We start from the raw sequence: 5727 nt of genomic DNA on the forward strand, positions 1-5727 counted from the left end.
AGGGCAAGGCTCTGGATTTCAGCTCCAGGTTGGAGACTCCTTCCTCAGGGTAAACATGGTATTTGAAACCTTGAGACTGAAACAAATGATCAGGGAGTATAGGTGAAAAAGAAGAAAGACCCAAGAATTGAGCTTTGCGACTCTCCAAGCAGCAGAAAATGAAGGCATTGTGGCTGGGGGCAGTGGCTTATGCCTGTTATCCCAGCACTTTGGGAGGCTGAGGCGGGTAGATTACTTGAGGCCAGGAGTTTGAGATCAGCCTGGTCAACATGGGGAAATCCTGTCTCTACTAAAAATACAAAAGTTACCTGGGCGTGGTGGTGCCAGCTACTTGGTAGGCTGAGACAGGAGAACCTCTTGAACCCAGGAAGTGGAGGTTGCAGTAAGCCAAGATTGGGCTGCTGCACTCCAGCCTCGGCGACAGAGCAAGACACAGTCTCAAAAAAAAAAAAAGGCCAAGTATGGCAGCCCATGCCTGTAATCCCAGCACTTTGGGAGGCTGAGGTGGGTGGATCATGAAGTCAGGAGTTTGAGACCAGCCTGGCCAAGATGGTGAAACCCCGGCTCTACTAAAATTACAAAAAATTAGCTGGGTGTGGTGGCGGGTGCCCGTAATCCCAGCTACTCAGGAGGCTGAGACAGGAGAATTGCTTGCACTCAGGAGGTGGAGGTTGCAGTAAGCTGAGATCACGCCACTGCAGTCCGGCCTGGGCAACAGAGCAAGACTCCGTCTTAAAAAAAAGCAGCCATGGTTAGTGGGAAGTAGAGGAGAAATAAGAAAATGAAGGAAGGAAGAGGGATGTGATGCAGAGGGATTAGTTGGGGCTGTGTGTGTTCATCAGATCAGAATCAGCATTGAGCCAAGTCAATGGTGGCCAAGGGACCTGTTTTCCCCACACCACTGTTCCTATCTGCCTGCCTCTAGCTGCGTGTGGTCAGAGTGGACTGAAGAGACGTAAGGCAAGGCCCTCAGCATCTTGCTGCATGCTCTAGCACTCCCTTTCATCAACATGCCCATCCCTGAGAGAAGTTTGGTCATGTACTCGACTAACAACTTGCTGAGTGTCTATGTAGGTGCCAGGCCCTGGTCTAGTCACTGAGGCAAATAAGCCAGACAGGGCCTGTGCCCTGATGGAGCCTATGCTCTAACAGGGGCGGGGCACATGAGAAACAACTAACAGATAAACAAGAGAACTTCTAACACAGGTCAGGTGTTCAGAGTGACTTGCTCCAGCGAGGGGATCACAAAGCCCTCTTCGAAGAGACCTAAATATGATGAAGGTGGGACAACCTCACACAGGAGCTTGCAGACCGTGGTGGAGAATTTGGGTTTTTTTTGAGACACAGTCTCGCTCTGTCGCCCAGGCTGGAGTGCAGTGGCGTGATCTTGGCTCACTGTAACCTTCACCTTCAAGCAATTCTCCTGCCTCAGTCTCCCAAGTAGCTGGGACTACAATTAGCCACAATGCCAGGCTAATTTCTGCGTTTTTAGTAGAGACAGAGTTTCGCCATATTGGCCAGGTTGCTCTCTACTGACCTCGTGATCTGCCTGCCTCAGCCTCCCAAAGTGCTGGGATTACAGGCGTGAGCCACCGCGCCTGGCCTGAGAATTTGGGTTTTTTATTTCAAGTGTGATGGAGAAGGCTTTGGTAGGTTTCAGCAGAGGAGTCTTGATCTGATTTACATTAAGCAAAAGTCACAGGGCTGGTCAGGTGGAGGATGCACTGTAGGTACAGAGGGGGTGCTGGGAGAAGAGCTGGCGGGCCATCCCAGCTCAGGCAACAGGGGGTGTATTTGACAAGGCTGGGCTTGGATGCGCACACTGGAGGCAGCCACACAAACTGAACACTTACTTGGATCGATGCCTATGCAAGGCCAAGAAAAGCTACCTATCAAAGAAACGTGTTTGGGAGGCACAGTCCTTGTCCTCAGCTTATTTCCTGTTTACTTATAATAGGTTGGTGCAAAAGTCATTGTGGCTTTTGCCATTACTTTTGCATTAACCGAATAGTAACCTCAGACTATACACAGAAAGGTGCCATGCAAACTGAACAACCACTGAGTCAGTGCATACCAGTGGCTAAATAAGTACAAAGGAGGAATTGGAAAAGAAGCACCCGGGGTGCCCCCTGGAAGGAGGAGTTGGAGCCTTCTTTAGATGGGCCAAGCATTCCATTTCTCCAGCAGGAGGGGCACTGCCTCCCCCTATCCTAGCCCTGTGACTTTTGATTAGTCTAAGAACCTGGCTCCAGGCTCCAGTTTCTCCACTCATTCTGAGCTGAGAGGCGGGTGACTCAGGGGAGGTTGCTCCCCAGCACGCAGCGTTCTTGGCTGGGAATGACTCATTACTTCATTCCCTCCCTCGCGAGTGACCCGGGGCCAATCCCTCAATGTGTCTACACCTCACTCTTCTCATCACACCGGGACAATTGCCTGGTGGAGTTTTTGGCTCCCCGGGCGCAGGGCTCCTGTCTGCCACTGTCCAGGTTCTTCCTGAGGCTGCTGATAGGGTCTGGAGGAGCCTAAAACCCTCGGGTAGACCCAAGGTCCAGGCCCTCCCCGTGCACTGAAAGGGGGTTTTAGTGCGTTCTTCTTTTAAATGCAGAGCCGTTCAACAGCATTTTGCACCGAATACAATTAGCAAGCATTCCTGTCTTGGAGGATTTTCTTTTGGACACCTCCTTGTTGTAAAAACTTGCTTGGGGAAAAAAAAAAGCAACTGAAGCAGGCCTCCAAAGACAGCAAAGCAGGGACCTGAGGTTCTGAGAAGAACGCGGGCGGAGGGTGACAACGGATCTCCGTCGCAAGGGGGACCTGGGCGGCTGGACGCCGGGGCTCCAGGGGACAGGGGGCTACCGGCTCAGGGCCCGGGGCCAGTGCTCTCTCTGCTCGCCCTGCGCAGCCGAAAGCCGGCACGGTGTCGAGGGGAGAGGATGCCCGGCAGCAGGGGGAAGGCAGGCTGCGGGTGCTCGCCCGGGTCAGAGACCCCGGCCCGCGCCGAGGAGCCCCGCACTTTCCAACGCAGCGGGTCGCAGCCCGGAGACGCCGGGCGTCCCCACCTCCCGCCTCCCGAGCTGGAGCGGCGCCCAGGGTTCTCCCCCGGCCCCGTCGCCTGAGTTTGCCGCCGGACTGGGACCCGCCAGGTGGATCCGGACAGGCGCACCCTGCTCTCCGCCCGGGACCCTCCCCCGAGCCCAGGCGGCCTCCGCGCCCCACCGGGCCCGCGCCCCTGATTACCTGCCCCGGAGTCACAGTCCGCAGCCCGGACGCTCCGAGGCGGGATCCGCGGAGCCCGGAGCCACATTCCTAGGGGAGGGGTCTCCATCTAGAGGGTCGCGGATCACGTAACCCGCCGGGAGGAGGAGACCGCGGGAGGCTGAGTAAACCAGGGGTAAAAAGTTGCATTTGGCTCATTCTTTTTTTTTTTTTTTTTTTTTTAATCGTGCTTCGACGCTGGTGGACTCGGGGACACGGCGTCCTCCCAGTTCCCGGAGCCCGACGGCCCCGGGGCGCTTTCCCAGGGCCAGAGGCACCTCTCCGGCTGGCGGGTGTGGAGCTGGTCTGAGGGGCCCTGAAGGCGACCCCGGCTGCCCGCGGGCTTCCTGGAAGCGGGGCCGCAGGAGCAGAAACGCTCACATCCACGCGCACAAATAAATCCGTGAGCAGCTCCGCGCCGCCAGCTGCAGGGAAACCGCGGGCTGATGCAGACGCAGGGCGTCTGCCCGGGCAGGAGCGCGGCGGGTCAAGAAGACCGGGCGTGAGGGCAGAGAGGCCGGGGCAGGAAAAAGAGAGAAAACCCCCAAGCCACGTTTCAAAAATGCGGGTGAATTTTCAATGCCGGCCGCCCGGGGGAGTGGTGGGGGCCGGGCTGCGGGCGCTGGGGCCGCGGGCCACCCGGGGCAACTTTCCGGGTGGGAGGCGTGGCTGGAGGGGGCGGTGCCGGCGGCGGGAGGCCCACACCCACTTTCTTCAGCTGCCACGCGTGTGTCCCCTCAACTGAGAGGCCTACCCTGACCTCTCCCTAAAATAGGCTTTCCTGCCATCTCAACTCTTCTTTTTAATCAGCCTCATTTTTCTTCTTAGGCTTATTACCTGTAATTGTGTTATACGTTTAATATTTTACTTATTTATTTTCAGTCCCCCTTTCTCCAATGTCAGCCTCGTGAGGGCAGGACTTAGGCGTTCTTTTTCACCATTGTATTCTGGAACAGTGTCTGGCACACAGCAAGCATGCAATAAATGTTTGAATATTTAATTATTTTAAAAAGCTATTGGTTGGGCGTGGTGGCTCATGCCTGTAATCCCAGCACTTTGGGAGGATGAGGCAGGCAGATCACCTGCGGTCAGGAGTTAGAAACCAGCCTGGCCAACATGGTAAACCTCATCTCTGCTAAAAATACAAAAAAATTAGCTGGGCGTGGTGGTGAGCACCTGTAATCCTAGCTACTTGGGAGGCTAACGCAGGAGAATGGCTTGAATCTGGGGGGCAGAGGTTGTAGTGGGCTCAGATCGCACCACTGCACTCACTCCAGCTTGGCGACAGAGCAAAACTCTGTCTCAAAAAAAAAAAAAAGAGTAGAATGGGACATGGTCCCCAAATGAAGGAAGTACCCAATCTGGAGGCTCAGCCATGAAGAGGGGGTTTCCCATTGCCACAATGAACTGTAGCTCCTTATCCTATGCCCCCTAATCCCCTACCAAACCCAGGTTTGTTTGTTTGTTTGTTTGTTTGTTTGTTTTTGAGACAGAGTCTCACTCTGTCACCCAGGCTGGAGTGCAGTGGCGCAATCTCGGCTCATTGCAACCTCCGCCTTCTGGGTTCAAGCAGTTCTCCTGCCTCAGCCTCCTGGGTAGCTGGGATTACAGGCATGTACTACCACGCCCAGCTAATTTTTGTATATTTAGTAGAGATGGGGTTTTACCATGTTGGTCAGGCTGGTCTCGAACTCCTGACCTCATGATCCGCCTGCCTTGGTCTCACAAGTGTTGGGATTACAGGCGTGAGCCACTGCGCCTGGCTCAGGCTTTTTATTTGTTTGTTACATTGTTGTTGCTGAAACTGTCTTGCTCTTGTCACCCAGGTTGGAGTGCAGTGGCATGATCTTGGCCACCGAAGCCTCAACCTCCTGGGCTCAAGTGATCCTCCTGCTTTAGCCTCCCAAGTAGCTGGGACTACAGGTATATACCACCAGGGCTGACTGGTTTTAAATTTTTTGTTGAGACAGGATCTTTCATTCTCTTTTTTTTTTTTTTTTGAGACGGAGTCTTGCTCTGTCGCCAGGCTGGAGTGCAGTGGCACTGCTCACTGCAGCCTCTGCCTCCCAGGTTTAAGAGATGTGATTCTTCTGCCACAGCCTCCCAAGTAGCTGGGACTACAGGCATGCACCACTACGTCAGCTAATGTTTGTATTTTTAGTAGAGATGGGTTTTCACCATGTGGGCTAGGATGGTCTCCATCTCTTGACCTCGTGATCTGCCCACCTCGGCCTCCCAAAGTGCTGGGATTACAGGTGTGAGCCACTGCGCCCGGCGGAGACAAGATCTGTGTTGCCCAGGCTGGTCTTGTATTCCTGGGCTCAAGGGATCCTCCTGCCTTGGCCTGCCAAAGTGCTGGGATTACAGGCATGAGCCACGGTGCCTGGCCCTAGGCCTTTTGGATTGAACTTAGACTATCACCTCCTTCAGAAAGCCTTCATGATGAGTGTTTGGATGAGTGTCTCTTTCTGT

The 5727-nt window shown here is 54.4% G+C and overlaps 1 long non-coding RNA gene across 1 annotated transcript in view; it reads left to right on the forward strand.

Annotated features, from left to right (window-relative positions):
- The window catches only part of LOC119468133, a 16207-nt gene extending 11090 nt beyond the window's left edge, over positions 1 to 5117 (forward strand). Inside the window, exon 3 of the long non-coding RNA XR_005196768.1 lies at positions 5082 to 5117. This is a non-coding gene — a long non-coding RNA (uncharacterized LOC119468133). The remainder of the gene's footprint in view (positions 1 to 5081) is intronic.
- The last annotated feature ends 610 nt before the right edge of the window (positions 5118 to 5727 follow it).

Source organism: Cebus imitator, unplaced genomic scaffold (genome assembly GCF_001604975.1).
Source record: "Cebus imitator isolate Cc_AM_T3 unplaced genomic scaffold, Cebus_imitator-1.0 Scaffold385, whole genome shotgun sequence".
Taxonomy (NCBI): Eukaryota; Metazoa; Chordata; class Mammalia; order Primates; family Cebidae; genus Cebus; species Cebus imitator.